The following is an 8,647-nucleotide window of genomic DNA, read 5'->3' on the forward strand; positions in this document are numbered from 1 at the left end:
AAACACTGATGCATCCAAGCATCTTCTGACAAGCTGCCCGCCATGTGTTAAGAGCCCCTCAGCTCTCCACCCACTTGCTTGGAGAAACCATGGGTCAAGAGAGAATGACCCCAAGCCATTGTGTGGTTCCCCTCACCTGGAAGTCACATAGGTCCAACTGAACACATCCCCATGGGTCTTCAGGTCAAGCCCTAAAAATGAACCTCAAAAGTGGGGATGATGACTATGTAGACTCCATTTCCTCCCCAAAATTGATCCAGCCCAATGCCAAAACCACCTACCCAAAACAGAGGCAAGGAGGAATAAAGGCCAAAATGCAGGCTCATATGCATCCATCAAAGCAGGTAAGCCACCCGTAACAAAATTTAAACAGAGGGAGGAAGGCGAAAGCCAGAGCTGCGTGAGCATTGAATGCTTAGTGGAGGCCACAAAACACAATTCTTTAAAACAAAGTGTGCATTAATCAGGCACCTTGTTTTCAAACATCATGTGGTGTTTTTAGCCACTGCTCTGCTCCTGTAATTCAGTGACATGGCAGCAATATTGCAAATCTGCAACAACAACAAAAAGGGGGGGATCAATATGCAACCTGTGGTCTGTCTTTTGTCCAGTATTGGTTAACACAAAGCCCATCTTCTTATGGAAAATGACTGTTTGCCACCACCACCGCTCTTTACTGAAACAGGACTAGAAGCACACAGAATATTCTCAATAATATGGAAGTGCTGTGGATTTACATAATGGGATTATGGTGCTTGCTTTTTATATCCAGCCCCTCCCTAATAATTCCACGCAGTGCATTTGCCTTTGCCAGTGATGCTGAACATCAATATGGCATGTTCAGTGAGCTTTCTAGTTTGATCCCCGGATTTCTTTCCAAAATGGTTAATGCCAGCACTGAACCCTTTGCAAATGTGTGTGTAGCTGCGATTATTTATCCCAAGAGAGATAAAATTGGCATTATCAATGCTGCCTTTCACTTGTCGTTTTTATTTTTATTTTTGCTCAGTTTTTTTCTCTCAAGGGTTGGATTTCACTGTCTTGGTAAATCATGGATGGAGACGGTCAACATTTATTGGTGCCACATCAGTGCAATCCGCAGTGCCTCCTCCTTGTCCAGTGCTTTGTCTGTCCCCACGGTAGAAACCTCCTCCTGATTCCTGAACTCCACTTCTTCAACTAAAAATCTGTAGAAAGCTTGATACGTTATGAGGCTGGCAAGGTGGTAGGGCTAGTTCTGCCTATTAGCAGGCATCCTATCTTGTGGCAACCTTACTTCTGCTACTTTGGGAAGCACATCCCTCCCGTGTGACTCATCTTCCTGAAGGAGACTGCTCCACATTGTCCCTCTGAATCAGCAATGTCTGAACAAATTCACAGATGGATTGTTGTCTTCTATTCCCAAAGCCTTGGGGAGATGAGGCAGAGAAAAAGATAGATGCTACACCCTTTTCCTTTCATTTTGTCCTCATTTTAAAAGTATAAATCTCTACAGCTGTTTCTTTTTAATATACTTGTATTGTCATTCAGGTTTTTCACCAATGAAGACTAGTTCCCGGTTTCACCCACACATGTAATATGAGCAGGAAAAAAACAATAAAAGGGACAGAGAGAGAACTGTTGCGATCATCAGGATAAATGGGAGCTGATTTTTATGCGGATCCAACATTTTAGGGATAAAGACAGAGGAATGGTGGGGGGAACCAGAATATTGCAAGATGTTCTTCTAGATTGGTCTTTCTGGGATCTGGGGCCTGAATCCAACTGGTATTCCCAACTAACACCTGATTCCCACACCTGCTTTGTGGTCTCATAGACATGACTTTTATTTGTAGTCTCAACTAGAGTAGACCAGTTGAATAAAAGTTGACAAACCATTCAACAATGAATTTGCAGTACAACATCTGGTAACATCTTGTTGAGGACAGAAGTATCAGCACTAGGCACTGATGCCACTACACCATTAGTAAAAGTAGTAATAGCATTGGTAGAAATGGAGATAGTACAGTGGGCCCTTGTTATCCACTGAAGTTTGTTTCCAGGACCCCCAGAGGATAACAAAATCCGTGGATGCTCAAGTCCCATTTAATATAATGGAAAAGGGAAATGGTGTCTCTGATATAAAATGGAAAATCAAGGGCTGTTACAGACTGCCAAAATAAAGCTGCTTTGGGTCTCTTTGGAGGTATGCTGTTTAAATGATGCATGCATCCTAAGAATCCGGAAGCTGCACCAAAGCTGCACTCCAGTGCTTAGGAATGGAGTGTGGCTTTGGCGCGACCTCTGGACTCTTAGGACCCATGCATCATTTAAATAGCATACCTCCAAAGAGACTCGAAGCAGCTTTATTTTGGCAGTCTGTAACAGGCCCAAGGTTTGCTATTTAGAATTTATACTTTTTAAAATATTTTCAAGCTGTGGATGCTTGAATCCATGGATAAAAAAATCCGTGGATAAGGAGGGCCTACTGTAATAGTAGCAGTAGTAAGTGTAGTTCTTCTTCTCCTTCCTCATCTTCATCTTCCTCCTCTTCTTCCTTCCCTTTATTATGCCTTAGCAGCTTCCCTCTCACTTGATGCCATGGCAGCTATCAAAAGGTTTCCCAAGACAGTCTAAACAGTGACAAAGCAGGTGCACAAGAATTCATTTGGTAGCCCTTCTCCCTGAGGACTGTAGTCTCACGGGTTTAGGCTGAGGTAGAGATTGTGCAACTCTCATGAGCAGTTTGGTTAGTTTGGTTAGTTTCTTGTAGGCCTCAAGCTTTCCCCAACCATCTAGAGCAGTGGTTCCCAAACTCTGGTCCTCCATATGTTTTGAACTTCAGTTCCCAGGAGCCTCAGCCAGCTTGGTCAACAATCAGGAATTCTGGGAGCTGAAGCCCAAAACATATGGATGATCAAAGTTTGGGAAACATTGATCTAGAGTCTAGGCCATGCAATTTGTTTAAAAATGGTTCTTTCATCCCAAAATAAAATTGCCCCTCACACCTACTGCAGCTGCCCTCCCCAGGTGGCTGGACTGCTTATGTTCTAGATAAGGCTGACTGGGGAGAGCTGGGGTGCAGAGGAGCACCCAGTTCTGTTCTTGTCACAGCTGCCTTTTTCCACCAGGAAGGCAGGAGCCATGTTGAGAAGGGACAACTGCAGCTGGCAATTGGGCTTTGGAAGTTGAGGGACGATAAGTACCTTCATCCAGCTTGATGGTGTTTTATAGTACCTTGTCTTGCCCCACAAGTGGTTCATGTTCAAAGTTTGAAGAATCCCATGCCATATCCAACTTGGCATCCTAGTTCTGGAGGAACCTTTGGTATTTTGTTTTGTTCTCCTGGTTGTCCATAGAATTTAGACCTACACACCACTGTCCAATAGAATTTAGACCTGCATTTCAGCTTTTGAAGTGTTCTCCTGGACAGCTCCATCTTTGCCTGTATGGCTGAGTCTTGCATGTTATTCCAAGCATATGAAACCACAGAACTTCTCCATACTGCAGCTTTGCTTAAACTGACAGCGGGGGTATGTCAATAGTCATTTTGTTTCATTGTCCCAGTTTCAAAATCAGTCTGAGTTTCACAAAGTGAATCATTTTGGTCCAGGTCACAGAGTCCTTCCAGAAGACAAAGCGATTTGCTCCACCAAATCTGTTCATCTGATATAATACTGTACTAGCATCTTACAAACCTTTCTGCATCAGACTTAACTCAAGGAATGTTTCACCATGACACTAATCAGTTTATCAGCACATAACTGCCATCTGCCCTGTATGTCATTGGACAGCACATTGACACGTGCTCTCAATGCTTCGAGAAGAAAAATTCTCCATGGCTCATTTTAAATGATCACAATACAACATGATGCACAAGGGTTACACAATTGTGTCCAGACAGAGGTAATCAAAAAACACCATTGTTCAGAACATGATGCTGTCCACAACCTCAGAAACAATCCTATCATAATTTAAAAGCCTGGCAAAAGTGTTTTTGTCATGATGAAGTTGGCTTGGCATCTGGGAGGCTGAGAGGCAACTCTTCCAGTGCCAGGTTTTATAGACCCTTCATTTTTAGACCCCACTGAAGAATCATGATCAGTCTGGTTATGGATTGCCTGCATGTTCATTTATTTGATGAATTATTCTCTGGCTGTGTTTCAAAGCTACATTTTGATGCCTGTGAGGGAAAAGATATATTGCGGCCAAAGCAGTGAGCGTGAGGCTTTGCATTTAGCAAGAATGGACACAGGGCTCATTTTGCTGGAATGGAAAAGGTTACAACTTTATAGGTTTCAGCTGAATAGGCTTGGCGAACAGTGTGGATCCAGATACAGGCCTCAGTCAATCTGCCCATCAACCAATGGCAACCCCATTCACCCAGTTCACATAGTAGTTAGTGCTGGAGTGACAGGTGTGGGAATCTACTGAACATAGCCTTCATTTGCTCCTGAGTCCTGTTGCCCACCAATCTGCTTCTACTTGGCTGACCTTCCCACACCAGAGCATCAGCCAGGAAAACCACATGCACTTCTGAAAAAGAGAAACAGCCCCAGCAACTGGAACAAGGAACCCACCTTTACCCACATCTGTGATCCACAGATTGATGCTCCTGGTGAGTTGAGAAATGCATGTCACAAAAGCTCTCTCCCACCACCTTTTTGTTTCAAACAGAGTTCATTCTAGCAATGATAAAACAGCCTGTGACACATATTTGCTATTTCAGTACAAGAAAGGTGCCTTTAAGTGCAGCCAGAATATTATTACTCATTTCAGTAGCACCTTTTTGTGTGAGAAATACATTGCAATGCTCCTCTCATTCACCCTCAGAACAGCCTTACAAAATGAGTCATTAAAATGCTTATTCAACACGAGTGAATTAAGACTCTGAGTGATCTGCACAGGGTCATGCAGCAAGCTCATAGCCAAGTGTGGCACTAAACCTGTGTCTCTCAGGGCGATCAGATTCACAATGCACCGCGGTGGGTACACAGACCCCAGTCTTATCAATGTTGGGGGCTGTTTGTACTCATTGTCTGTGTAGTTACTGGGAATCAATCTGAGCTTTACCCATTTCACAGTAGTGAAATAGTCTGGTTGTCTGCAATGGAAACAACCCATCTAAGGCTCTCATTCTTTTGTTTGTTCTCTCAATGACTCACATTTATGGCTATTTATATTATCTAGCATTTAAGTGCCTTTCATTTAAGGCTGTTTGTTCCACTTGACTGCAGCACTGAGTTGGTGAACATGGGAGCTGACTTACATTCCCTGTCTAGATTTGGGGAAATCTGAACATTTTGTTATATACAGTTGCCTCTCCATTTTCACAGGGGATCCTTTCCTGACACCCTCCCCTGCGAAAACAGAAACTTGCATATATTCAAGCTTCATTGACTTGAATGGCCGTGCACGCCATGGGTGTACGCACCATTTTAGCCAATGGTGTTCACCCCCCATGAATAATCGAGACCGTGGACTTCAAATCTGCGAAAGTGGAGGGGAGACTGTATAATGAAGAGCAAAGGGCTGGAGTGGATTCTGGTTGAAAATGGCTTTAATTGGGATTTCTACAAACACAAAATCCAGGATTCAGAAAATAATGCCACAACTCTAAGTGTTAGAGTTTTCCCATTGAACAATACGTTCCATGCTCTGTGGAAACAGAGGAGTTTTGAAAGCAGCTCCTGATATGACATGGGAGGGAGGGTGTCAACTGTGCCAAGAAGACAAAAAAGGTCATCATTTTCATTGGGCATTTTGCATTATGTCTGAATGACTATTTGGTGCTCAGGAAATGTACTTTCTTAAATAATTCCAGAGGAATGGTTTTATGGGGATTTTTCACTATAACTGTAACTCCTTATTACAGCCATGTTTCGGTTTATTTTAAACACTAATTAGCATGCATAGCTGTCTTTCGTGTTCTTGGGGACCAATCTGTTTTTCTGACAGTGGTTGAAGAACCAGAACTAGATTTTGCTAATCCAGTGGACTTTCCTCACCAAGTGGTCAGGCTCTATAAATACAGCTTGAACCCCTGAGCTGCGATGACTTCATGACTGTGGAGCAGTTGCTGTCAGGCACAGCAAGATATTCAGATATGCCTAGTTCTATAGGATGGTGCAGCCATTTTCCAAACATTGTGCTAAAATTAATTCTGTTTTTCAAACAACTTGCAGCTCCCTTCCAATTCTATTAATCTGTGAGGATGGTATTAGTTGCCAGTGGGTTCCTTGCAACCCAGCATGGCAGCTTCAGTTACATTGACTCTGTGTGTTTATTGCAGTGCACAGAGAAACCTATGACTGGAGAAGACAGTGGATAAATTCAGCTGGGGTGAATCAGTCAATCTCCTTGTGACTGAAAATAGATTGCTGTTTAAATTTAAATTCTCTATTCCTATAAGGCAAACACACATCCAGAGTCACTGATAAACATTCCTGCCATCAACTGTGCCAACCATTTACATTTTAAAAAGCAACAATTTGAAGCACTTCCAACTTAGTGGCCTCTTTGGAGCCTGGTGTTTTGCCATCCCATGATCACTTACACTGTTTCCCCCCTGCAATATTGGGAGCCCTGATGGTGCAGTGGTTAAATGCCTGTACTGCAGCCGCTCACTCACAAACCCTAAGCTTGTGAGTTCAGTACCAGCCAGGGGCTCAGGGTCAACTCAGGCTGGCATCCTTCTGTAGATCATTAAAATGAATACCCGGCTTGTTGGGGGCAATTAGCTTACACTTTGTAAACCGCTTAGGGAGTGCTTAATTGCACTGATAAGCAGCACAGAAATGTACTTGCTATTGCTACTGCTATTGACGTTCTGCTTCATTAGCAAAGTCCTGCCGCTCCTTATTTCCACAATTCTGGCCACATTTTCTGTCAGCCAGATTTTCTAGCTGATGTGGGTCTACAAACCCACAGGAGCTGCCATACAGATTCTAAAGAGCCTCCGGTTCACCCCACTGTAACCCCCTTGCTCTTTCTCTCTCTCCCCTCTTCTGAAATCAGTGTGAGTACATACAAGAAAGAGCCTTCACAGATTTTCCATTTCTTCTGTGCCTTTCTTTCCAGTGAGGGGAGGGGACAGAACACATGCGTTCTGAGTTTAGGAGGCGTAATAGGAGTAACATCTAATGAAATCAGTGTGGCTTATTTATACACACACACTAGCCTAGGAGTAAATCCACTGAACCGGATGGGCTTATTTTTCAGTAGACAGGTATTAGATTCTGTATCAAGAGGTATTCAGAGGTGATATGGTGGAAAAGAAGAGGCTTTCTTCCTCTAAAGCAGGAATTATTTATATAATCCACCATTCCCTGAGCTTCTGAATTCTCCTTACCCAATTCCTATACCCACTTCCAGCAAGATTAAGACTTAAAGTACAACCCTATATGCATTTATCTGAGAGTAAGTTCTGCTAGAGCAGTGGTGGCACAGGTGCCAGAGGTGGCATGCAGAGCCCTCAGTGGGTATGCACACCTTCACCCTAGCACAGATTTTGCCAGAGTTCATTACTAGAAAGCCAGAAGAATGCGACACTTCGCGATAAATAAGTTGGTTTTGGGTTGCAGTTTGGACACTCTGCCTCTGAAAGGTTCGTCATCACTGTACTAGACCGTACATGCAATGGTTAGAGATCCTGATTAAGAAATAGAGACACCAATATGGCTCAGAAACAAAAGGCTTTATTTTTAGGAACTCCATTCAAAAATAGGAAAGTTACTCAGATGGCTGATCTAATCTACCTTCATTCTAGGGAAGAGCTGAGAGAGGATTGGTTGAGAGAGAAGAGGTGGAGAGACATTCCCTAAGAGTATGAATTTACATTAGAAGAGGAGCCAGGATAGGTAGACAAGAAAGAAAGGAGGGTACTTTGGGTTATTCACAATATCTAACCTTATTGCTACTGCCTGTTCTTGACTCTTCAGTATTAAACACTGTTGCACAAATGGATTCGACAGACAGGTGGCTCAGCGCTGCCTCTTTCAGAACCTTGTGGGACCCCACTGGTCATTTCTCTCCAGGATGAAAAGAAGCCATTGCTGAGCACCTTTTGGACCCACCCACTCCCCGCATAAGGGAAATCTCGCATATGGTGGAGCCCCATTAAAAATAATGGGGCTTGTGCCAGTGGTGCGGCGCGTGCGCCATGGGCACACACATCATTACTCTTCCCAGGACATGCCATGACTTCTTCTGGTGGGGTGTGCCATGGCTTCTTCTGGTGCGGCTTTCAGCACATACTGAATCTGAGGCCTGTTACATACTGCCAAAATAAAGCTGCTTCGAATCTCTTTGGAGGTATGATGTTTACATGATGCATGCATCCTAAGAATCCGGAAGCTGCGCCAAAGCTGCACTCCACTGCTTAGGAATGGAGTGTGGCTTTGGCGCAACCTCCGGACTCTTAGGACCCATGCATCATTTAAACAGCATACCTCCAAAGAGACCCGAAGCAGCTTTATTTTGGCAGTCTGTAACAGGCCTGAGTCTTTCAGGCGCACTGAACAAATCCATTTAATAGTTGCATTGTCCAGCCCACATTTTTCTAGCTTGTTTGCAAGAATGTCATGGGGGACCTTGTCAAAAGCCTTACTGAAATCAAGATATGCAATGTCCACAGTGCACCTATCAAGCAGGTAATTTTATCCAAAAA

This window comes from Sceloporus occidentalis, unplaced genomic scaffold (genome assembly GCF_023333645.1).
Source record: "Sceloporus occidentalis isolate IW3139 unplaced genomic scaffold, rSceOcc1.0.p SCAF_1, whole genome shotgun sequence".
Taxonomy (NCBI): domain Eukaryota; kingdom Metazoa; phylum Chordata; class Lepidosauria; order Squamata; family Phrynosomatidae; genus Sceloporus; species Sceloporus occidentalis.